General features: G+C 43.7%; 1 protein-coding gene across 3 annotated transcripts in view; it reads left to right on the forward strand.

The window, feature by feature from the left end:
• Positions 1-226: 226 nt before the first annotated feature.
• The window catches only part of PTPRF (protein tyrosine phosphatase receptor type F), a 382,739-nt gene continuing 357,458 nt past the window's right edge, over positions 227-25,507 (forward strand). For all 3 annotated transcript variants that reach the window (XM_065657671.1, XM_065657672.1, XM_065657673.1), the window contains exon 1: positions 227-289. The gene's annotated coding sequence lies outside the window, so the exon portion shown is untranslated. The remainder of the gene's footprint in view (positions 290-25,507) is intronic.

A 25,507-nucleotide genomic window follows, 5' to 3' on the forward strand; every position in this document is an offset into this window, starting at 1 on the left:
CGCGGGCCCCGGCAGCCAGGCCGGCTCTTTCCGGCGGCGCCGCGCGAGCGCCCGCCCCGGGCCGCGGCCGCGCCCCCCGCCCGCCCCCGCCCACACCTGGCCGGGGCGGGCCCTGCCCGCCGGCTGCGGGCCGACTCGGCGGGTAGGGCGGACGGGTGGCAGCGCAGCGGAGGCCGCGGTGGAGCGGAGCGGAGCGGAGCAGAGCAAAGCAAAGCGGGGGCTCGGCCGGGAGCAGCGCCGCGCCTCGCCGCGGGGCCGAGCGCGGCAGCCGGGGCTCAGCCCAACCCAGGTGAGCCCGCGGGCGGCAGGTGGCGGCGCGGCGGCGGCGGCGGGGCGGGCTGGGCTGGCGGCGGGGCGAGCACGGCGCGCGGCCCCGGCGGGGGCGGGCTGGCGGCGGCGCGCGCGGAGCGCGGTCCCGCGCGGCGGCGGCTGAGGGAGCGGAGCGGAGCCACCGGGCGGCCGGCGGGGAGCGGAGCGGGTTCTCAGCGGCGCCCGGAGGCAGCATGCGGGCGGCGGAGCCCCGGAGCTCCGGTAAGTGGCTCGTCCGTGGTGCTTCCTCTCCCTCAGCCTCACGGTCCGCTCCCGGCACGGCGGGATCGGCTCCCGGGGAGCCGCTAAAGTCCGCCGCCTGTTGAGCTCCGCGATCGGCGCCCCCGAGCGCCGGCTCCTCCGGCTGCTTCGGCTCCGCCGCCGCCCCGGCTGCCCCGCGGGGGCCGCTGTGCGGTACCGGGGTCCCCTGCCCACCGGGACCGCCACGCGGTGCTCGGTGGCCGCCGGCTGCGCCCCGCGGGGCCTCTCCGGGTCGGCGGGGAGCAGCGAAGCACCTGCCGGCGCTGCGCCGTGGTGCCGGGGGCGCGGGGCTCGCCGCCGCGGCGTGACCTTCCCGGCGGGCTGCGGCGCTCGGGCCAGCCCCGGCGGGCGGTCCTCCCTCGGTGGGCTGGGGGCGGTGCGGTGCCTTGTCCCGCGGGGCGCAGCGCCGAGCGCCGCGGGGTGTCCCGGGCGCGGTGCCTCCGCCGTGCCCCCGGGGCGATCGGCAGCGGCCCGGAGCGTTTCCCCGCGGCTGGCGCTGGCCGTTCCGCGCCGGGAGGAGGGAGGGCGCTGCAGCGGGGCGCGGGCTGGGCGGCGGCAGATCGCGCCTTCATCCCCCCCGCGGTGGGGCGAGCCGCCGCCTGGGAAAGCGCGGGGCTGCCGGGCGGCGGCGTCTTGGGTGGCGAGAACAAAGGGCCCCCGGCGGGAGCGGGCAGGGCGCTCCGCTGCTGCGCCCGGGGTGCGGGCTCCCAAAACCGGGGCGGGAGGGGCGTTCGCCCTCCCGGGGAATCGCGGCTGCAGCCTCCTCGGAGCCAGATCCTGCCCCGCAGCCGCTCCCGCAACCTGTTGGGCCGCCTGCCTGGTCGGGAGCCCCGGGGGCAGCCGGGGGAGGCGGGCGGTTCTCCCCCGCGGGACGCCCGGGGGTGCCGGGCTGGCGTGGAGGGCGCTGGGGTGGGCTCAGGCAGCCTGCGGCGAGCGGGAGCGGGGGCTGGAGGCGAATGCTGCACACGGGCGTGTTTGCCTTCCTGGCGGTTTCGGCACCCAGAAACTGTTCTAAGACCCAACTTCAAACAGTTCAAATACCTGGCGTAAATTAAATGTAATGAAAGAAAGTATTTCCGCGCTGTTAAACAAAGATCCGTTCCCGCAGATCTCTTCTGTAGAAAAGATGTGGTCTGTTTCCAGGAGACTGACTGGGGCAGCTGTTTTAAAGCGTTTTGGAGTTTCGTGTTTATTTCGGATGTAACCAAAGGAAGCTGTCTTGTCAGTATCAAATAAACTGTTCTCTTGTCAAGTGTAGAACTGAGCTGTGGAAAGTGACTTAGTCTGAAGATAACTGGATAATCAGACCTTCAAACATAAGTTAGGTTGGATATTTTCCAGTTTAGAGATCTCTGAAGGCAGCTAACTTGAACAGGGATGGCGAGCAAATAGAGTTTCCTTTATGCTGTTTGTATAACCACCTTTGTTCATTTTTCAAGTAAATGTTAGAGAAATGACAAATTCAATTTGAGGTTACTAAGGTCCTCTGCTGCAAATCTCCGTGTCTGGTTACTGGATGATTGTTCCAAGCCTGCCAGGGTGGCTTTGAAAACAGCTTTTTAAATAAAGTCCGTTGCACTCCTTATGATAATGCAGGAAATGTGTGGCTCACGAGAATGGTTTTATGGAGGGAGCAAGTGTACTTTAATCCTGATTTTATTATTTCTGCTGTGGTGGTTCGCTGTGGGGCTGAGGACGTAGGAGTCATAGATATCTGTATGTTGAAGCGCACAGTCAGCAGTCTGAACTTTGAAAGCAAGAAGTAGAATCTGCATGGTGAAACAGCCAGTTTGTGATCGGAATGTGTGGTGGGTGACAGTGTTGGGTTATTTAAGTTCTCAGTTTCTGCCCTTAACCGCCCATCTTAATGTGCGAGTTTCTGAGCCTACGTCACTGGCATGCGTCCTGGAGTTGAAATAGGATGCAGCATGACCAGACTCGTGAAGGGGTTAAAACAGCTTATGGCCGAAAAGTTAATGCATCACTTCAGCTCAGGAGATTTTTATAATTCAGCTTAGTTACAAATATTGCCATCTGCCCTTTTCTTTGCATGTGCGTGTCCAGAAGTGTGTCTTGGATAAATACTGGTTGGGACCATTAGGAAAATATTATAGTAGAAGCCACAGACAATATTTTATTCTCATTCATTTTGCCAGTGAAAATGGCAGTTTCTGGAAAATCAAAGTAGAAGCCATCCTGCATTGTGTCTGCATTTGGTTGTGGGTTGAGAGGTGTGCAGGTATTTTAAATTTTTTTTTTTTTAAACTTAAGTCCTGCTTTTGGAAATGCAAGATAATTGTCATTGGCAAAAGCAGAGAAGACAGTCAAAGCTTGTGATTATAAGGAGAAAGATCTAAGCTTGTGGGTAACGGAGAAGAAATGTTTTCCTCTTTGTGTCCACATAATGTAGGGCTGTGGGAAGATATGCTTAATGAGGATGATTATTGCTGTGGCTTTCCATAAATCCACTTGTAATGGAGGCTTTGTACAGTTACTTCTGAATCTGTTCATTTAAAAACTGCAAATAGCGATAATGGAGTTGGCTAATAGCAGACTGTCAAGTAAGTGCAATCCTTGTGATAACGTTCAGCCATAGATCTCCATTTAAGTATTACTTTTAAGCAGAAAATGTTTCTTGTAGGTCATAGTATATGCAATTTGGAAGAAAAAAACCACAGTTGCTGCTTGTTCTTGAATCTTAACCAGCTAGCTTTAATTGTGCAAAGGGTACTTTTTCTCTTCAGCTTTTTATCAGATAGCAGGAGATCTACAATTCAGTGGGTGCATTTGATTTGAATTTAGATAGTAGAAAGAGATAATAATAATAACCAGATTAAAAAAGCTGGCCAAAGAGATCTACCCGATCAGTAAACGTGTGGCTATGTGCAAAATAAAGTTGGGACTTGCACCTTCTGAAGAATTGCAAACTTCCCTGTGAAGCACTGGAGTGAGCTGAATGCCACCAGGCGAGAGTCTGAGCTGATCTTGTTAGTGGTATTACCCAGGACAAGCCTTTCGTTTTCAGTGCCTATTAGAAGCCAGAGTTGAGAGTTTAAATTAGTCATGTCTGTTACGCAACTTAAAAATGAAAGCTGAAGGTAAGATAGGGAAAATTTTTAATGTGTTATCTCACCCCAGTATAGAAGGATATAAAAACACCTATTATTTTCAAGTAAAGCAGTCTTAATAGCTGCCAAATGTTTTATATAATGTTTTGAATGAGTGCAGAAACAGCTTTTGAAGAAATCTGACATGTGAGTTGCTTATGTTTATGTTTGGAAGATTTCATTGGGAAATATTTGTGGTGCTCACCCTCATTGCTTACTCTCCTTTAAAAGCAATGCCTTGACTTTCACCTTTCATACAGTTTGTGAGGGCTCCTTATATGGGTTTACTTTTGCTCAAAACCTGACCATAAAAGTAAGCTTTGTTTCCGCAGACCTTGGTGTGGTGTTCAAATCCAAAATGTATGCTTCCTTTCCAGTAAAAACTTACAATTACATGGGGTGGTAGCTAACTGGAAAGTATTGCAAAACATATGTAAGAATACTGTCGTACAAACTCTAAAACTGACGAATGACTCACTGTGCCAGTGCTATATCAAATTCTATCTATACACAAGGTTTAAATGACAAGTTTACTTTAGGCAGGGAATATGCAATTTTCTTGTACTCTTTCTTCATCTAATGTCAAGTGAGCTTAATGAAATGGTACATGTGGGCATACAGGAGGCACCAGTTGTAGAGCTTTAATGAGCAAAGGGAACAAGCACTGCTTGGCTCCATTTGTGAAGATGATAGAGATGTAACTACTCTATATATTAAAAACCAAGTTCATGGTACTGATGCATGTCTTCAGACATTTGTTTCTTTTAATGTACCTCATCACAATTGGTTTATGTGCATTTACTAACATTCGTTCTATTTTTGTTTTCTATAGGAGAGGGTGCTTGTGTGTGTTTTTAGCAGTATATGTATTCATCTTTACATATTTGTATCAGTTGAGTTTCTAACTGGCATTTCAGAATTTTGGCTTTTTTTTTTTTTCTTTCATATAAAATTCAAGTCACTGCCAAAATGAAAATGGGATGATGTTCAGCATGGGAAGGGGGCCCATGGTTGTGGATTACAGAGGAAAAGACCATTTTCCACTGCAACAACACAGGTTCTATTTGTGTCTTTGACTTTGTTGTGATTGTGATTTATGATGAGAAGCCTCATAGAGCTTTAGAAGCCCTCTCCAAAAACCCAGGAGATGTGAACAGGCAGTAACATCCTGTAACTGGGAAGCCTGTGTGAGCTGGGAGGAGGACAGGGAAGAGGAGGACGGGGAAGATGGTGGAGTGGAGATGCCAGGGTCTCGTGCTGTGACGTGGTGTGTCTCACCTGTCTCTCTGTGGGTGCAGGGTGCCCGGCGAAACACCCGTGGGGAAGCCCACCCTGTAAAGTATCCACTCGCCCCCTGGGTGAAAGGCTTTAAACTCTTCACAACCTCTTTTAATTTCTAGTTCAGCCATAATCCATTCTGCCACAAAGCCTGTCCCTTCTGCTCTCTGTTAATCGTCGTCTTCCTGGGCTGTGGGGAAGACGTCGTGCACGTCCTTGGTCTTTGCCTCGCGTTGTTGAGGAGAGCTGTAGTGACCAGCGCCTGCAAGTGTTTTGACTCTGTAGGAAGGTCAAAGTCTCCTCAGGTTGTGAAAAGAGTCTAAGGAAGGGAAGCTGCAGCACTTGCAGTTTAATGTCAGCATGCACACAGTGTATATACACCTGTGCCTTACTGGAGAAAAATAAGGATCAAACAGGTCTTGCTCCTTCAAGGACTCTATTATCTGAGACATTTTCTACAGATCAAAAATACAGAGATAAGTTAGGATTTTTGGAACAGAGTGTGGAAGCAATGTATATAAAAAGCCTGGTTGAGAGCGAAATTGACAAAAGCATCTATCTCCTCCAAGTACACAGCCCAGGTATTAGGAGGTAGCTCTGTTTGGATGCTTTCATTAAGTGCAATCCACTGTGTAGGTGAAATACAGCAATACTATTAATCTAGGGAGAGATAGGGTGGTCCTACTCTTATTCTTGTCCTTCAGTAGGCATAGAAGCTTCCAGTTTACAACCTGCCCAAAAGACATTTATTTCTTGGCACAAAATTTCAGCTGCAGCTGGCAAGTGGGTAAGTACTTTCTTCCAGCCTTACTGAGAAAGAGAGGAATTATTTAGGTTGGCACAAGAAGTTTATAGTTCGGAGTTGTCAGTTGAAATTGAACAGAGAAAAAATGTGAAGGCTGGGCATGTGGCATCGCTCTTTGAAAAGCAGTGCTGGAATTCCCGTCATCGCTTGAAACCAAACAAAACATGCATATGCTTCACCGTGGTGAGGAATTATCTATTGGCTTCATAGGCTTCTCTTCCTTATTTTTCTTTTTTTCCTGCAAGTGTAGTGTTTGATGCTGAATTGCACATGTGTAATCAAAGGATCACATCTGTTCTATTTTATGAGATCCGCATAGCACGGTTGCTTTTTTATCCCTCCAGTGTATGGATTCTTCTCTTGTTTGTCATCCTCGCTGCCGAAGACAGCCGGGCACTTGAGCTTTGTAGTATCTCTTCTCTCTTCAGGAGTGGGAAGTTATTCATGGGATGGTACTTGATTCCTCAGTTAGATTTCCTCACAAAATTAGGTCTTACAGTATTTTGGAAAAGCCATTATTTTTCTAGAGGGTTTTGTGAGTAGGGATGGAAGAGGGTTGGTTGTGTGCCTCTTTTTTTGGAGGAGTTTTGGTAATTATGCTATCAATAGGTTAGATTTCCTGCACCAACGAAGCTGGTGAGGGACCTGGAACACAAGTCTTACGAGGAGCGGCTGAGGGAGCTGGGGCTGTTTAGCCTGGAGAAAAGGAACCTGAGGGGAGACGTTATCGCTGTCTGCGACTACCTGAAAGGAGGCTGTAGCATGGAGGGTGTTGGTCTCTTCTCTCAAATGACAAGCAATAGGATGAGAGGAAACAGCCTCAGATTGCACCAGGAGAGGTTTAGATTGGATATTAGGAAAAAAAAATTCACTGAAAGGGTCGTCCGACATTGGAACAGGCTGCCCAGGAAAGTGTTGGAGTCACCATCCCTGGAGGTGTTTAAAAGTCACGTAGATGTGGCACTTAGGGACGTGGTTTAGTGGTGGTCTTGGCAGTGTTAGGTTTACGGTTGGACTTGATGATCTTAAAGGTCTTTTCCAACCTAAGATGATTCTGTGATTCTATGTATTTTTAGAGGACTGTTAATTGGGGAGGTAAATTACATGTTAGAAGTACAAAAAAGGCTAGTCTAGTGTTTGGATTTTACGGTATATATTTAAAAACAGATTTTTTTTTTTTTTAACCTGATACAAATTGTGCTTCTGATCTTTTATCTTGAAGGAGAACCACAGAAGTGGTAAAAAGGATCATTTTGGACACAATGTGTTAAGAAGGTCTTGAGGTGTTGTGTACTTGGAAGATATGAGATGGTGAAAAGGAGGAAAAAGTGACCTTTTGTTTTTGCATGGTGGCGTTGCATTTTTATAAAGTACTGTTTTCTTCAAATACGAATTATGTTTGTTTATATCTTAAGTAACATTTGTTTCACCAAATTTGATCAAAAGCTTAGTTGTTGCAGAATCAATAATAATTCTTTTCTCTTAAGGAAAAGCCTGTAATTTATGAATGTACTGTCTATTGTATTTTAAGTACCTGTAATAGAGAATTTGTGAGATTATACAAATTGACTAGAAGATGCACACAAAAATCCAATAATACATTTTCTATGTCAAAGTTCAATGAAATATGAAACATAATTACCATAAACAATGAAAATTAGCCTCTTAAAACTGTGAACTAGAAGGCGTGGAAATAATTTTGTAATGTATATTCTCATTGGTTTTGTTGAGACTTGGGTACTGCTGAAATTCCTTTACAGTCTTATGTATTCTAATCTTTGTGTTACTACGTGGTAAAAAATGTACTTGTAAAGTTGTATTTAACCTGAGGAAGTGTGCATTTTTGAACGTGCGTTTTAGCTACTGACTGTCTCCTTACTATATAACCTTCTTCATGGGTAGCTTCCAATTAATAAATACAGACTTGAAGAATTCCACCTAGGGAGACAAGCAGTTCAGGACATTGTAGGGGCGCTGCTTTAATTCTACATTTGACATGAAGGGAGAATTACAAACTTTTGAAGGAAAAGTTTATCACCTTCAATATACTTGAGAGATTGCAGTCTGTTGCTAACAGAGATGCTTCTCTTGTTGGTTTGAATTTTCTCTGGATTCTGCTTATCTTTGGAGTCTATAAAATGACACTTTATGATTTGGGTGTAGTGTTACGGCAGAGTACCTGTTTGGGGTCTCTTGGCTCATAAAAAGGCATTTTAGTATAGCCCTTCCATTAGCCTGGTTTCTTCCAGTCTGTCCCGTTGCAGAGAGTTCATTTTAGCACTGATCTGAGTGCCAGATCCAACTTCTTCACCCAGACAGGTCAAGACAGGGAGAGCTCCTGGAAGCCTGTGGCATGGCCATGATTTTAGCTGCTTTTTTAGGGTTGATGCAAAGCTTTCTGTTGTTTGAAGCTGGATTTTGGATGATGCTGAAGCAAGCGTGGGCTCTCGGTGCTCGGGTGGGCAGGTACCATCCTTTGCACAGAGATGTTCCCCTCCTGACAGCGAGTGTCGCACTTTGGTTTTCTTTCTTCGCTGCTGGTTTCCCTGGCTATGGGGTCTGCAGCTGGGGCTGTGACGGGTGATGGCAAAGGGGCATCTCTCCCCTGTGGCAAGAGAAATGCAGAGACGTGTGACCCTCTGCCTCGGTGGGGAAACCCAGCAGTTCCGTAGGATCAGACTGTGCTTCCGATATCCTGTGTTTCTTACCTGAAGCCTTTTATTTGTAAACAACCACATAATAAAGTGTGCTGCTATAATGGCTCAGTGCCAACCTCTTGCTTATGTCTGTGGAAGGAATCAGGAGCATAATTAATTAGAAAGAGGGAGAGTTCTGAAGGGTTATGTGGCAGCAGGTTCTCATGCTCTTCCAATGGTCCCCCGCTCCAGTATCAGAGAGCTGGGCATCTTTGGTTTTTTTTCTGCAGAGTGATTGAAGGTGTCTTCATTGGCCAAAACCATCTAGATAGATGGGCAAATGTTTCTCTTAAAATGACTTGCACAGAATTATTTGGATCAACAACTTGACTGCAGCGATGAAGAACGTCTTGGATACACTATAAATCATGAGTTGTACTTTGTTTGCTTAGATGGTCAGGTGTTCAGGGCAGGCACCACGGATTGTGTGGTGTTAAAGAATACATCGCACGGCAGTTATGTTGCTGCAAAACATTTGTAAATGTAAGTTTGAATTTTTAAAAAGTATTTTTTTCCTTATTAAATTTTGAAGAGTTGTGCTTTGAAGACCAGTGAATTTTTGACGCTCTTAAACATTGTCAACAAGGAGCAGGTGAGTGATCTCCTGACCTCCTGTTTTTCTTTTCTTTTCCTTTTTTCTTTTTTTTTTTCTTTGAGCTGATACCTCTATTGTATGTTTGTTTTGGATGTTATGAGAAATGCAGACATTCTGGTTTTGGCATTTAGGTGGTAAGATGGGCTGACACAACTGTGTAGGTTACAAATGGAGGATGAACTCTTAGATATTGGCTTTCTTCGTATCTGAAGTGAGCTAACAGCCTCTTGGATTCTTGTTGCACAATGTAATTAAAATAAACACTATAATGCTAATAATTTATGTATTTTTGCCTGTGGGTGAAGTTTTAAATTAGAAGTAGCTATACTTTGGTGGAAGTGGATTTTTTTTTTTTATTATTATAATGTTGCCTATTTCCAGCCTGGTACTATTTCTGTGAGAGTACATAAAAAATATTGCTAGGCAGATTTGTTTTTGTTTTTTATTACCTAATTGTATATTCTAGTAACAATGTAATTATTGCTTTTAACAAAAACTGCCTGACTTGAGTGTTTAATTCCATCAGACTCAAGCAGTCACTGATGAGGTGATAAATGATAGGTTATATGTAGAAGTGGATTTGCAATTATTTGCTGCTTTGGGGAAAAAAAAAAAAATGTTTTGTTTCTGTCCAATAACTGATGTTGAAAATCAAAGCAGCATACCAGATATTTTTTCTAATGACTGTGGTTCAAGGTTTCTTTTGTACGGAGGAGGGTTTCAACTGAGTTCATCTCTTGGCTTTGAAGTTTCTCTCTCTTGTTAATGCAGCACTCCTCTAAATGTTTTGCTCTGGACTTCTCTGTGGACAGGTTTTATGAAAACACTCCTTTCCCAACGCCTCATGCATCTCGCAGCTCCCGTTCGTCGGGAGGTGGAGGGGCAATGGCATTTTCACAGTGCGGGCCGAACACTTCACTTGTGTTTATTTCATAGAATTAAAACAAGAATAAGTGTTTCACTTTATTTGTTGATGTCTTATTAGGAATTAGTGGAAGAAACTGAATCACTGGTGTGATTAACGGTAGGTTTTGTTTCTGATGTATGAAAGGGCTCATTGTCTGAGGCTTTTCCTCCATCACACTCTGCCTAATCCTGCTGGAATCACGCTAACGACGGCAGCGCTTGAGGCTCCTCGTCTTGTTTTCCTGTGTACTTAATCATACGGCTGGAAGAATTTCCTCCTCGAAGGGACGGTTGCTGCTTGTGCCGAATCTGCTGTCACATCGTAGGGGCCTTGCTAATAAGGTGGGTGTTAGTTCAGGGGACCTGGGGAAGAGAGGGTGGTTAATCTAAAATCTGCAAGTTGATCTAAGTTATGCTTTGTTTGGGTTTAGAATCTGGTCTTTATGGTTTTGTGCGTTGCCTACCTCTTTGCAACTGTGGCTGAAGGAGGTGAGCTGCCTCCTCCTGACTTTTAATTCTTCCCAAATTGTTAGATCAACTTTCTGTAATTGCTGATGTAGTACTTCTGCAAGGAGGAACTTTAAACGTGCTCAATGTATGTTTTTAAAAGCAAATTTAGAAGTTTGGGGTTTGTAGAATTGAAGACATTTCTGAAGTACATAGCAAGAAATTATAGTAGGCACGACTCCTCTTTCAAAAAAAAACCCTGGAAGAAACACAATACTCACCCCACGAACACTAGCCTTTCTTTTCCTCTGAATCAGGTTGTCATTCTGAGGTCTTGGAGTGATTTAAAAATATAAAATAAACTCCCCTGAAGAACCTATTAAAAATTATTTGGTTCACTGAACATTCAGTGCACGTTCAGTCTTGGAATCCATTACATGCCTGTAGAAAGACTTTAAAAATCTGCTCCGACAAAGTTGGTCTGAGTTGTGTCCCTTTGGCAGGTGAGCATGAGGGAACTTCATTGCTTTATTTTCAAAACAGAATTGTGTGGTATTAATATTGATTTTTATTATATCCGTCTGCTAGTGCCACTGTATCCAGGGGTTGTATGTCAGCTCTGCTTCTGTAGTGGCAGCTTTCCCTGTTCCTTTAGTTGAAGTCTGTAGTTGTGGAGCTCTGGAAATAATTGGAAAATGCTATGTTTTTTTTCTTCCTTTGAATTCAATTTGTAAAGCTTTATTACCTAGAATTAAATTCTTATCAGGTTGAAATGGTGCATAAATTCTTGTTGAATGGAGACAAATGCTATTAGAAATTGGTGAAACTAAGCTATATTTTAATCCTAGATTTATTTTCATTTCCATTGTTGTACTTTGAAAACACTTTGCATCCACTTTGTCCATCCGTTTTGGTGTTTTCTTGTTCTGAAAGTTTTTAATGGTTAAGTTTGAGAGACAATGTGTATTAGATTCCCACTTAAAGCATGGTTACGTGCTGTGATATGGGTTATATTTCCAGGTACCTGGTGCAGGTGTTGTCAGTTCCCATCAGTGTGTGCTGAAGAGAGTTGTCATGTTATTCAGCAAAAATATTCCTTTTGGAAGAACTTTCCCATGTTTTTAGCTCATGATGGAGAACTGTCGCATCTGCGTCGTTTGGTTTGGTATGCAAATTTTCACAGTTGCTCAGTAGTTTTTCAGAGCCTAAAGTCAGTTAAGGACTTAAACACAAATAGCAGGCAATCCCTCAGGATATGCAAGTTTATTTGATTAACCCACCTGACCTGCAGTGTTTGAGAGCAGTTAAATATTTGGACAGTCAGCAGTCCTGTTAGTTGTGTTTCATTAGGTGATGGCCTCCTCCATTTGGAATTTACTCTGTTTTGCTGCTGTTGCCAAGTCTTGTGCGATCTTGAAAGGGAACCGTGCGTGGGGGGCACGGCGGCTGCTTTTGGGGGTGTTGCTGAACCAGGCTCCCGGAGGATCTGGGTATGCAGGTCACTGCAACAGCATCTTCGGCAGTGGATTGGAGGCAAGGGAGAAAATTGTTAATTGCCAGTTGTCAACACCATAAAGGTTAGCTGGTAGATAAAGTTACTCACCTAAGGAGAAATAGCAGCGCTGCCCTGAGAAGTGTAAAAGACTTGTCAAAACCTGATCTAATCTCCTGCATTAACTGTACATTGCAATAATGAATAAATGAAATTCCAGCAAGCTGAGATGGCCCAATTTTAATAACTTTTCAAAAAATCAAAATGAAGTATTGCGCTGGAAGAGGCATATCACGGTTATCCAAATTTCTTTCTATAGAATCATTTTTAATTTTATGCGAGCGTACACTAATGGTTTAAAAACTCATTTGTCTCCTTGTCAGCAGCTTGACCAGTATTTTAATACAAAAGACACAGTTTTGTCTTGAACTGGTCTTGTTTTTCAATGGGTGTTGCAGCCAGCTGGAAAATTGTTTGACTTTTTAACTGCTTTGGTTTTGATGTGGTGTCTACTGTAAGAAAGTAAAATTTATGTAAAACCAGTCGTGCTTTCAATTGTCGTATTTCCATTTAGATTCAAGGGAAGGGGAGCAGGTGTTGATGCTAAAGCTCAGTTTTGCCCTTTTTCTGAAGATCTGTGGTAGTTCTCCACATTACAACTGGGTAAAATTTCTACCTTTGCCAAAATCTGAGGAAAATAAGGAGGAAATTGCAGCTGTGATTCTAACTTAGTGCATTTCTGGATGCATTGCTGAGGCTGTTCTAGTAGAAATACAGCTAGTAAGGTTTATGGGAGGAAGAAGCTAGTACAAAAAAACACAACTCTTGGGATTCAAATGTGGTTTTAAAAATGCTGATAGTACTTTTTTGTCTGTTCTGGAAAGAAAAGAGCATGATTATGATGTGTTTTCATCATACAGGTTTTGTGAGTAGACTGGATTCAGCTCTGAATTCCTGACTTTGGAGTGTCCAAGTTGTGCATAATTAACTTAAAAGTGAGTTTTTGGAGACTCAAATGTTTCAAAGGAAAAATTAATGAGACATTTAGGGTAATGTACTACTATTTTCAGTATGGTTTTCTCACCCAAAATTACTGAGTTTTACATGTTTTAAACGGAAAATGATTTTTCAACTTTGATTCTGAAATGAGCTCTGAACAAGCATTCTCCTGTATTTGTGGTCTCAAAGTAAAAAATGTTTTGATTAGTAGAACCACTATGTTACTTTTTATGGTAGTTTGCTGTGACACAAATACAGTTTCTAGGTGTGTTTATAAGGTCTAAGTTGGGCAGACTTTCTGCTGTATCTTTTCACCTTATTGCTTTATGGGTTTGCATATAGTTGGGTTGTTTTTACATGATTACTAGAGCATCTCTGAATAGCTAACAAGTGGTTTTTGTGGACCAGAGTGCTGGTGGTTGGTATCAGCTGTGCTGTCGGTGACAGGTGTGCTGCGAGAGGAGGGCAGTGCGGTGCTGCTCTGTGGCCGCCCGGGCCGTCAGAAAGGAAAACAAAATAGTTTGGCTTGGTGTGAAATAACTTGCACCGCTGGGTTTTGCAGCGCTGTCTGTTGTGTGCGTCTACATGAGGAGCAAGTGTGTGTGTAGGGCGGCTTTCTCGGCTGATGCGTTCTCGGGGTGCAGAGCTGCCGGAGGGGGTGACGCTGGGTGTTCATCGGGATGCCGTGCTGCGCACTGAGGCTGCGAGTCCTTCTCAGAAGGCTTGTTTCGCTGTAACCACTGCGAGTAAGTGGAAGCGAATGACTTCAGAGGAGGTTTAAGGCAAAGGCAAGTGTCACCACAAAGGTAACTCCAGGAGACTAACCCAGCCCGGCAGCCGTGGGCTCAGTTCTCGGAGTCACTGGCTGTGACCTTGGCTGTGCACGGGTGAACTACGGGAGCTACCGACAAGCTACAGAAATCCTAGGTGGATGCGTGGCCTCTCACTTTGTTTAATAGTGGACTTTTTTTTTTTTCTTTTTCGAGGAGGGATGAAGACGACGCCGAGAGTTCCCAGCCACAACGCTTTTTCAGATCCTTATTTGAAAGTGTTTTAAACAAGGGACATCAGAAGCTGAGATACAAAGCAGCCTTTTGAAGTTAAAAGTGGGTCTGCATGAAAATGAACTGCTTGTCTGTGAAAAGAGTCAAGTGTGAAAGGATAGGATGGTTTCACTAAATGAATTTGATAGTCTGAATAAGTGTGGCGAGGCAGAGAGGAGAATCTGGAAAGGTCAGGACTAAGCATGTGACTCTACACAAGGCGGTGGAAAGACATGAAAGGAATTGAGTGGAAATGCCTTGGTTTACTTTTTTTTTTTAAACTTAGAAGTGATTTATTTATTTTGGTGAAAGTGGTCATAAAAAGGGAATTTTAGAAGCTTGCCACAGAGAAGTGGGGAATCTGACTCCTTTGGGATCTTGTACCCTTTTCATTCAACTTTTGTGTGGTTTCAAATAGCTAAAAGATCAAAGCCCAAAGGAACTCCTTGTTACGTGTGCTGTCCCATTCGTAGAACTGCTCTATCCTACATGCGCTCTGCAGTTGAGCACTTCAGCAGCTTTTTGTCCCAAGTACAGGATTTCTTATTATTGCTGGCTCATTTTTAGCAATCCACGTATCTTTCAGATTTTAACTCAATTAGTGACGTGCTTTCTTGGTCCCTGATATTGCTTAATAGGATAATGTAGAGTGTGTGATATCTGCATTCGGCGTAGATAAATGTGAGATGATTTGCATTGTTTGCAGGAAGCAGTCTGAACTTTTTGCACAAAGTGATGGACTCCAGGTTGACTGTCTCCACTCCGGGTGGGATCTTTAGACTGACAGTAGTTCTGTCAAACCATTGGCTCTATGCTTAGTCATGATCAAAGAAAGCATATCAAATCTCATGAAATGCTATGAAAGGAATAAAGAACAAGATACAGAGCATTATTATGTCACGTCTAAATCCATGGTTTGTCCATACGTTAGATACTGTTTCATCTCCCCTTCCTTTCATGTCAAGAAAAATACAGAGCAGCTGGAAGCGTGGAGAAATGCGACACGGGTCGCTAGAGATCTGGAATGGCTTCCATGTGACACATGACTAGGAAAGGGGTGGTTGAAGAAGGATGCGACAGAAGTCTGTGAAATCGTGAGGGACTTGAAGAGGGTTTGGCCATTTCATCTCCCAGCGTAAGAGCAACCAAAGTCAACTAAACTTCGAAGGAGGCAGGTTCAGACCCTGGCAGGAGGAAGTGGTTCTTCATGTAGGGGTAATAAGCCTGTGGAACTCCTGGAAAAGGCTTTCTGGGGACTGCTCCATGGACAAACCACACCGGTCTAAGGAAATCCTTACCAGTGAAAGTCTTGAAGGCTACAAAGGTGCCTGGGGGAAATCCAGATGTACTCGTCCAATTCTTTCTCTTCTCTAGCCCTGTGCTTACAGGCTACGTTGGAGGCAGGGTGTGAGGTGAGCAGGACCTGTGGTGTGACCCAGCACATCCATTTTTACTCTTGTGTCCTGTGCTTTGCTGTGAACTCCATGAACTTTGTGTCCCCAGTTTGCTTAATGTAGGGCAAGCCCTCTGCAGTAAAGCCTCTTCTGTGGAATTTATTTTCTTGAGCAAGAGCAATGAATAGATAAGCTGGAGCTGGCAAAAGCTGAAAGCAAGAAGGGGGAGTTGCTGCTTTCCCATTCCGAGTTGCTGTGGCTTACCTCATACTATTTTGGTGTTGGGCTGTTTCAGTGGAAAAATAACTTCAGGGCGGAGGGGAAGAGCTGAAGAGCTTTCTGATGGTTAGTGGATTAAAGCAGTTCGTAGGTACTGCAGATACCCCAGGGGACGGCACTGCGCAGCCCAAGACAAGGGAGAGAGGCGTTCTCCTTTGTACCACTAGCAAGCCAGGAGATAACTGGGATGTCTCAGGGCACAGCCCACCCATCTCCCAGCAGCATAATCCTCCCTTGCTTGCGCTGACTTGGGTGATCGTTAAAGCAATTTGCAGAAGGCTCCAGCTCAGTAATACAAAAGAAAACTATCAAATTTTGTGCAGTCTTCACGTTTTTTTAGCGAGCTCAAGAAGATCACAAATGGTGCTCGATGCCAGCGTGGGGTAAGCGGCAGCAGTGCCCAAACAGGTGTGAGCGGTCCCTCCTGCTGCGGGGTAACCTGCCTTGCAGAACCAGATTGCTGCTGATGGGAGTGCGGAGCTGCCACCCACGCCGCGGCAGAGAGCGCGGCTCTGCTCGCCATCAGACACCTCGGCACTGTCCGTACCTCCCTGCTCACCACGGGGTGCTCTGGAGTGAAGAGGGGACCTAGCGGGGCAGAAGTTATTTACTTACTTTTGCATTGAGAGAAAGCTTAGGAAGTGTTTTCCAGAAAGGACTTGAGAAAGGGGAGGTGTTGGGAGTGAGAGCAGGAGCAGTTTCTTCCTTGGTTTCTGTGGGTGACAGTGTGGAGATGGCACTTGCCCAGGGAGCAGCGAAAGCCAATTCTTCTTCTGCTTCTGTGAGAGTGGATTGTTTTCTGTGCTGTGAGAACGAGTGCTATTGTGTATAAAACGCTGATCAAGGCCTTAACACATTATTAGTGTGTGCAAAAGAGCAATGTTTGCAAATGTGCCTGTTTGTTTTAAAACCAGATGGATCGTGCCTTGTGCCTCCTCCTTTTGACATCAGACCCCCTGAAAGGCTGTGAGAAGCTGTGATCTTCAGGGCTTTTTATTTTTTATTGGATAAGAAGCAAAAAAAGGCCACTGTACAAAATGAAAAGGAGATCTGCTTTCAGTTGAAGGGAGTTACTTTGTGAATGTCATAGACATCTATGAGCAATAACGGTGGAGGATAAAGATTTGTGCTTGAATTCTTCTAAGAGAACTAACATTCGAGATTGATGGAAAAAATGTGTTTACGTTTAAAAAATATAATGCAATATTAATGACTTCCAGCTATTCTGCAGATATCTTCGTCTTTCTAGGTAGATCTTTCTACCTTACCTATTTCAAAAAAGATTTGCTCTACTGCTTCTCTCTAGTGCTACATGTCAAAAAAATTTTTCTTTCAGGGACAGGCCAGCAAAATGTCATGTAGGCTTTTTTTCCATTATCATTTTAGTATGGGCAGGTCAGTAGCACTTTCTACAGGACTAGAAAATTTCCCTGCATTTGCAAGGCTGTGTAAATAGGCATATCTGTGGCCTACTTTTCAACACTTCTGTAGTGTTTTAGATTCTCAGAAACTTAGATTTTTGATTTTTTTTTTTTCATAAAGCTTTACAATTCATTTTTAAAACAGTGCTAATTTAGTGTGTCTAGCTGAAGATCACTAATGGCTTATTCAGTACAGTTATGCAGTAAAGCTCCTTCTGGACTGATGCTATTAAATAATTCACTTATTTTCCTCAACTTCTTTTTCTGGTGGCCTAGCTTTTAAGTTCTTTACTAAAATGTTGTTTGAAATCCTAATCTCATTTCTTCTTTAAAGATTAATTCCATTAGTGTGGAGGCAAATATTCTATTATGGGAGAAACATACGTAACTTTTAGAAAACGTCAGTATGAATGTAGGCAGGACTGGTGACAAGATGACTGTAGGAAAAGAGCACGTTTTGTTTAGCTTGGCATGTATGCGTTAGGGTCATGGATATTAAGCTAGGTAAAACAGGCTACATAAATGGAATTTTTTTAGAGTGGTGGAAAATAAAAACTATCTCGATGCGCATTTTTTATTATTTTGGTCGTAGTTACAAAAGCTTTGTAAAATGTAAACTGTTCAATGAAGGGAGCGGGTCATACTATGACTTTGATAACTGTCTATTTTGAGGAGAGAGAGCTCCTGAAACTTCTCCCACAGCCACCATATCAGGAGTTACTTTTGGCAGGGGATATGGCCTGGAGTCGTGGTGTGCTCAGGCATCAGTCATGTGTCCTCAGCTTGATTTACCTGGGATTTGCACCGTCTCATTTCTTCATCTAGGGAACTGGTTTGTGATGAGTGATTTGCAATACAGTCACTTCTTCCATGTTGCCCGCTAGCCTTCTTTATTGTACTCCTTGGTGCACTGCCAGAAATAACAATTAAATCCAAACCTTTACGTGCTTTTTACTGAGGACAGATTTGAACAGATTTCTGATGAGATCTTTCTTCTTTCAGGAGCACTGTGGTGTTTTGGATGTTTTCCAAACGTGTTTAACGGTCTTCACTCCCTTTTCTCCTGGGGTGTGTGGAAGAGACGGGCATTTCCTTGAGTGTGGTGACAGTTTGCCCAGTGGTGGTTGTCACCCTGCCAGGACTCCATGTGTTTGTCTGTGCTGGCCCCATTGTCCTCAGCTCCCACTGGATATGGTTGAAGGTGGTCCCCTGTTCACACTGGAGGGGCACGACTTTGGCCATGCTGTGTCTCTGTGGGGTACTTAGGGTCACCCCGTGGAGAGCGTGGCCTCAAGCAGCAAATTGCTCGGCTGGGAGCCTGGGAGAGGTCTGCACCTGAAGGACCGTCAGTCTTTTCTACAGATGAGGAGTTGTCCCAAGCCTCTCTCCTCAAGGCCAGGACTGAGTTTCGTTGGAACAGGCTCATGGACCTGTTTTCCTTTATGCACCTTGTGCTTCAGAACAGAATCTGCCTGGTGTATGCAAGACGTCAGGAGGGCTTTGCTTGGCCAGGCAACCAGACCCTGTGGGTGAACCTCAGGGCTGGTTGTCCTGGTGGCATAGAGCCCCAGTGCAGCGATACCTGGCAGCACCTGCAGTGGGCGGCAGCATGTGATTAGGGGCTGTGTTGAGAAGCAGCAGCCCAAGTGACGTGGTTGGGAGGATGTTCTCCACCTCTGCTTCATGCAGGCGTGTTTCTCATGATGCTGAAGAGCAGCTGGTGAGAGCTCTGCTTGCCCCATCCTGGCCACGGAGTTGCTGACAGAGCCCCTTGGCATGAGGCTGCATTTGGCAGGGCTCCACTGGATCTTTGTTCCCCTGAAATACGGGACTTCTGGGGCCTTTGGAGCTGTGTGTGCGCATTGCACTAACTGCAGACACCCGCAGTTCCAATGAGCATTTTGACTTCTGCTTAAAGATGCGAACGGAGTTTACTTGCTTGTGAGTGGAGTCCTCGAAAGTGTGCAGACCGCATGTGTTCATTTGGCCTCCTGGGCTTGCTGGACCGTGGTTGGAAAGTGCGATCCAGTCCCAGCCCTCACACCACACCTGCATGCCTGTATGTGCAGAATCAGCGCTGGTAAATCTAAGGAGGTCTCTCCTCCGGAATCCTTTGTGGTTGCCCAGCTTGTGACCATAACTGTGGGCTACGTGTGGTACCTTGGGTTGGTAGTTATGTTTTTGCTCACCGGTTCTCCATCAGGTGTGCTCCTTTCCCTGGTCTGTGGAGCTGCAGCTGCTGTGCTTGCACACAGGGTTTCACTTTCGCCTCTTTCCACCTGTATTGCTCCTTCCAAAGACTGTTTGTAGCTGCTAATGATTTGCTACAAAGACTGCTGTGGGAAGTGAAACATTGCCCGATTGTATATTTCTTTATTTTAGCCTGTAAAACAACATTTGACTCATTCACAGCATGATGCAAAATATTTATAGTACTTGAAATGCTTGCAAATACATGTTGCAAGCAACAATATAAGCAATGTCTTAAGCGACGTGGAGCAGTTTAATCTATCTGAAACTGTTCCCTCGGTAACTTTTTGATCTTATCAATATAGAAGACTGACTCAGGGTAATTCAATCAATGTTACTAATTTTTAAAGTAATAAAAATACCATTTGATATACCTCCAGATTGGTCAAAATACTTCAATTGAAACAGAAGTTCTTCAGATCTCAAACTCCAGTAATACTCTAAAGAAATAATAAAATGCTATTTGAATTTTATTTATTTTATAGAAGGAATTAAAAGACATGCCAGGAAAGGTGGACAATGATGATGTGTGGCTGGGAAGACAGCACATGAAGAGAAGCTGAACTGTTTTGCATCAGAAAAGGGCAAATCAGAAGGGGCATAAGAAGTCTAGAATGTAATAAATTATTTAGGGAATCTAGGTCAGGAGACCGTTCTTGTGTTGTGATACAGAGGAAATCTGAGACGCTTCGAAATCGGTCAGTTCAAGATGAGTGAAAGGAACATCCTTCTTACAGTGCGTGCAGGAAGATCGTAACAGGCGTTTGTAGGGGAGGTCAGTTTTTTAAAGTTCAGAAGAGGTTTAGATGTTTATATGGATATTGGAATTTGCAAAAACATTTAAAGAAGAAAGAGAATGCCATACTTTACTGTTTGTTTGTTTGTTTTAGCAATTCTTGACTGCTAAAAAAATAGGACAAAGCTTAAGCTGAACCAGGCGGTGTTTCCTCTGTTGGTGGTTCCTGCATCTTCCCCCAAGTCCCTCAGTGTCTCTGTAACAGGTTGGTGGTGGCTGGGTCGCCTTCGAGGCTGGTCCTGCCTTGGTTGTAGCATCCTCTGAGGTTGGACGTCTCTGTGAGATCAGCAAAGTGTACTTCATGGACTGCCGTGCAAATATTAATAAAAATTAGAGGACATAGTCTTCCTGTGGGAAACTGGCAGATTGTGTCGACTATTTGATAGGCTTTTTTTCTGCTGGTATAACTGTAATGGATTGGTATCTGGTGTTATTTCTGCTGAGTTGGTGCTGAGATTCCTGTTGATTTCTGAGGACATTAGGTCAGGTGCCTTAAAATCAATCCTATATACTGTGTTAAGTTCTGTATTATCTACCCTTATTTGATAGTTTTATACTATTAAAGGAAAATACTTTAAATGGTAAGAAAAAAAAATTGTATATTGTTAATCCAGGAGGAATTAAGCAATTACCATGATCCCAGAAATCTGCCCAGAAGTCTTGCCCAGCCAGCAGTATTTTTAGCAGCCTCTGTCTCTAAAGCAGGTCACGTAGGTTCTTTTTAGCTACAACTTACTACTAAAATCTGCTTTGTTTTGGGAACACTTCATTCATTTTGCAGAACTGGGGCGATTGCCGAAGGTCATCTCAGAGGGAAAAACTGTTTTTAAACCTTGAGGTTTAACCTTGGGAAACGTGATGGTGAAAACTCAATGTGCCAGGCAGAACTGAGGTTGCAGTCACCCTGACAAAAACTGTTGGAGCAAGTGATGATTGAACAGGAGGGACAGGAGAAAACAGAGGCCTTGAAATATGTGTGGTTGATATATTGTTGTCCATCTTGAATACCCATGTGTCAGATAATTAGTGTTCTTGGTCCACAAATGACAAAATGGACTCATGCATATTTACCTTACCTGCAGCTATAATTAAAAAGTTTGGATGAAAATATATATTTTAAAAAATTCCTGATTTTTGTGATTGCAAGACAGCAAATTGGCCTTTAAATGGGTATGTTGGTGGGAGGAAATGCATATTTCTTTTAAAATCTTTGATCTAATGCACAGTTCAAAATAATATATTTAGAACTAGTGTCTAAACTAATTCTCAGTGGAAAGGAGAATATTTCTAGCGAAGTTGCCACCCTTATGTTTGTTCCTCTTCTCCCTCTTATGCAGAAATAACCTGAAAACCATCTTGTATTTGAGAAAATCACCAGCCACGAGATCACTGGATTGTGGCAAAGTTTGTGGCAAAGTTTGTGCCAAACTGATGGCACAACGTCTGTTGTGTTGCAATAAGACTATCCTATAAACATCAGTTGGCAAGGTCATTTAAAAGTTCTGGTATTGGTGAGCTCTAAAATAAGCACATCTAGACACTGAGATTGCAGTGTTGTTGTCTGAATTTCGCGTGTTCATGGAGGGGTCTGCTGTGTGAGATGGGCTGGCTGTGTGCAGGCTCTGCGGAATGGAATGGGAAAACAAAGCAGACCCCGTACCTCAGGTAGCCTGGGTTTCAGTTACACCCCACATTTTTCCTTTAAAAACTTGGCTGAACTTAGTATGCTGCAGCAACGGAAGAAAAGGAGAGCTCTTGCCCTATAAAGTTTCCACCTAGGTGGATTAAATCTGGTGACAAGTCTGGTATTAAACGCTAGGGTAGTATTCTTCTGTTTTGAGCAGTTCTTTGGCATTCATGTCTATTTATATGTATTGGTGTTTGAGCTGTGCAGGGAAAAATGTGGATTTTGCATGGAGAGGACAGGTTCTTGGCACTGTAGGAGGAGAAGGTTTCATGCCTGCTTGGCTTTTCAGCCCCCGTCCCAGTGATGAGTGAACTTCAAAGCCAGCCACCCGCCGGGAGGTGCAGTACCGCTAAGCTTGTGTTTCTTTGCTTTGCTTTTGTTGAAGAAAGCTGGAGGTACATGCTGCATTAAGATACAACAGTTAATTAAAAAAAGTGGGGAAAATAAATCACAAGTTTTAACGTGGCCTGTATGGTATTACTTTGTTTACTGCTCGTGTGTTCTGCAAGCAACAGGAGGTTTACTTTCCCCTTCGTGGATACATTTCTGTTATGAAAATTGTTGCGCTTGGAAGAAAATAAATATTTACCTAATCATTTGCTGAGAAATTGATGACCTTCAGCCAACTCGGGAGCTGCTCAGGCTCATTGTTTGGCCCTAGTGTAGAGTTGCTTTGCGCTATTTGTCTCCCTGCTTTGCCGGGTGGGTGCAGGGGAGTTTGCAGAGCAAGCCGGCGGTATTTCTGGCAGGAGACCCTTCCGTGCATCTTCAGCTTTCTGCTACTAATCTTGCTGTGGGGGTGTACTCCTCTTAAATGGTCTCTCCCGTGGGTCTGGTTGTAATACTGGGGCTTTAGAAAGGTTGTTACAAGGAAGCTTTCAGACACTTATCCCTATCCACCTACTACCACATATACTAGTCTGAATAAGACCTGTCTCTTCCCAGTGGTATTTACATCCATTTTAATACTGCAGACTTCTGTGATTATTTTTTTTTTCTATATTGCTTGCTTCCCAAAGTGGGCAAGTTTAGCTGTTGCTTTTCTCTTGCTTGATGTGGCTTTTTTTTTTTTTGCATGTACAGCCAAGGTTTCATTAATCTTTCTTGCTACCAAATTACACTGCAAACCTTGTAAGAATTTCTTGGCTCCTCAGTTTGTCACTCCCACTGAATATTTCTTTCAGATTATTTTCCTGTTGGATGTCTTCACTGCACTTTCCCAAGGAGAACCTTATTTTTAATTGCTTGCTTCTCAACTTTCTCTGTCCTCGCTGGGGCTTGCAACTCCTAAATTTAGTATCATCCACAGATTTCAAGAACACACGTTCTACTCCTGTTCTGCATCATTAACAAAGATTTTTAAGTAGAAGAATATAGAAGAAAACTTCCTGCATCCTTGAGAGATACTTTCAAAGTTTCGGTATATGATTTTCGTTTTCTTTTGTTTATGTTTTTTGGTATAGTGTTCAGTCCACATCAAAACTTGTTTCTTAAATTATTTTGAAGTGGTATCATTTGATACAGTCAAATGGTTTACTGACATCCAAGTGTATTTTATCTACTGTGTGCTTGCTATCGGCAAACTACAATTCTCTAAAGTGATGGGCTGTGTCAGATTTTGCACATGCTTTATGTACCCCATTTCTCATTTGGGTTGAAAGAAGATAATAATCTTCTAGGAGTCTTAGGGGCTCGTTTCTCTTATCTTAATAAAACTGTTCTTTTAGGAGAAGTAAAATTTGCTTGCTTATATGATAACAATTTGTGTGTTTTTCTTCTCAAATTTGAGGTCTAAATATGTCTTTTATCTCTAGATATTCCATGTCATAAAGGAATTAGTGGCTATATCTACTAAGCTTGTTTGCAAAATTGTCTTCACTGGCTCAACTTTTGAAATAAATGATATTATGAAGTGGTTCTGATATGTATGTCTACATTTCCTAAGGCTTTTACTTGTAATTATTAATGCCCATTTGTAATGGCTGTCAATTGGTACTTTACTGAGGTAATACAGATAAAAGTGCAGAACAGCAGTAGTGGGTATTGCCAGGAGTGCTTGCTGAGAACAGCTGTCCATCACAATTTTGATTTCTCTCTGTTTGCAAATGTTTCTCACTGTAGATGTCTGAAATTTTGAGTTTCTTTGTGGTGCTGTTCATACTTGTCACAGCTAAGTATCTGTTTTTAGGTATATATGTGTGTGTGCATATACATATATACATACATAGGTATGTATACGTATATAAATACATGGTTTAGAAGTTCATAATTACATTCTAATTGTTCAGCCTTTCCTTCATTTTCCCTTTTAGATTTTAAAAGGTGGTCAGTGTAGCAAGCTACTTGAGTTTTTAATTCCTCCTCCTTTATCATTTATTAATGGTCCAACCTATCTTTGTAATGGCCACAAAGCATTAGCTCGTTTGGCTTTTATGCTGTGCTTATCTTCCCCTGCAGGCTGTAACTGGCTGTGTAATTCTTGTTAGGGTGTCCTCCTCCTCCTCCTCGTCTTCTCCAGTCCAGAGGCTTATTGAGAAGCAAATCTTGGCGTAGTCTCCCTGGAGCCCACATTGATCATGTCTCGGTTCTTGCGCCCTTGGCTTTGAGAAGGCCTGGACTTACAAAACTTCTGGATTATTTTGTAGATCTCACAAAGTTGTTCCACACTCTTAATCCTTTCTTCCACCTGACCTTATTCTGCTTTTAATGCCACACGGCTTTTGTTCCTGAAGTGAAACTCCAGGGCTCTGATGGACACCTTGAATGGCAATTCCCAGTTCACCTGTGTGCAAAATCCATGCACTTATTTGGCACCAAAACTTTTATTTTCTTGCTTCACTGGTAACTTTTTTGTATTGCTAGGAAGCTGATTCAGGACAATTTCCCTTCTTGGGGAATCTCTCTTGGGTCTGTTAAGTGCCATGCTTCCTGGTCTGTTGCTGCCTAATTTTTTTTTGTGTGTATATCAATCAACAAGAAGCCAATCTAATGGAAACCCTGCTGAGTGTGGTGTCTGTGCTCTGAGCATGCTGTTGTTTGGTCCAGGAATGTTTTGCCATCTCCATCACCTGGTCCTGAAGGGCTGTGATGAATGTCAGTACTCTCCCTCCTTTCGTCTCCCTATCATTTGTGCCCACCCAGTTTCTGTATTAAATTTTCTCATTAAACATACCAACCTTTTTCTGAGTATACAATTATTGTTCCTCTGTAGTTGGGTTAAAACTGCTTTAGACTTTGTCTTTTGTAGCTCAGATTTTGTTTGATAGTTAGTTAAAAAGTGCTGTAATCTCTCTTATTCATAGTATATTTCATTGCAGTTCCCATTTGCATCATCTCTCTTGGTTCTGCTGATTTCTGGGTTACTACCTGTCACTGGATGCATGAGTTGAATTATTTTTTTCTGCTTGTGTTTTTCCAAGTTGAAACTGATACATGTATTTTTTTCTTCTTTCCTGCCATAATATATAATCTCATAGTCTCTGGTGGTAGCTTTCCATTTTGTAGACTCTCTCAGAAAATGTAATTGCAAGGGTTATTCCTGTCTTTATATTAAATAAGATACTTAATATGGCCACACAAAATTCTAATCCCTGTGGCAATGTACTGAACATATTTGTCGGTATGTAGCATAGCTAACTATTTTAGTCCTTCAGCCATTCTTCAAACCACATCATGGGCTCGGTAGTTACAGTCATACTGCTTTGGAGCTATGTTTTCGGGAGGAGTTTTTTCTCCCTGTCTT

Source organism: Caloenas nicobarica, chromosome Z (genome assembly GCF_036013445.1).
Source record: "Caloenas nicobarica isolate bCalNic1 chromosome Z, bCalNic1.hap1, whole genome shotgun sequence".
In the NCBI taxonomy this organism is placed as follows: Eukaryota; Metazoa; Chordata; class Aves; order Columbiformes; family Columbidae; genus Caloenas; species Caloenas nicobarica.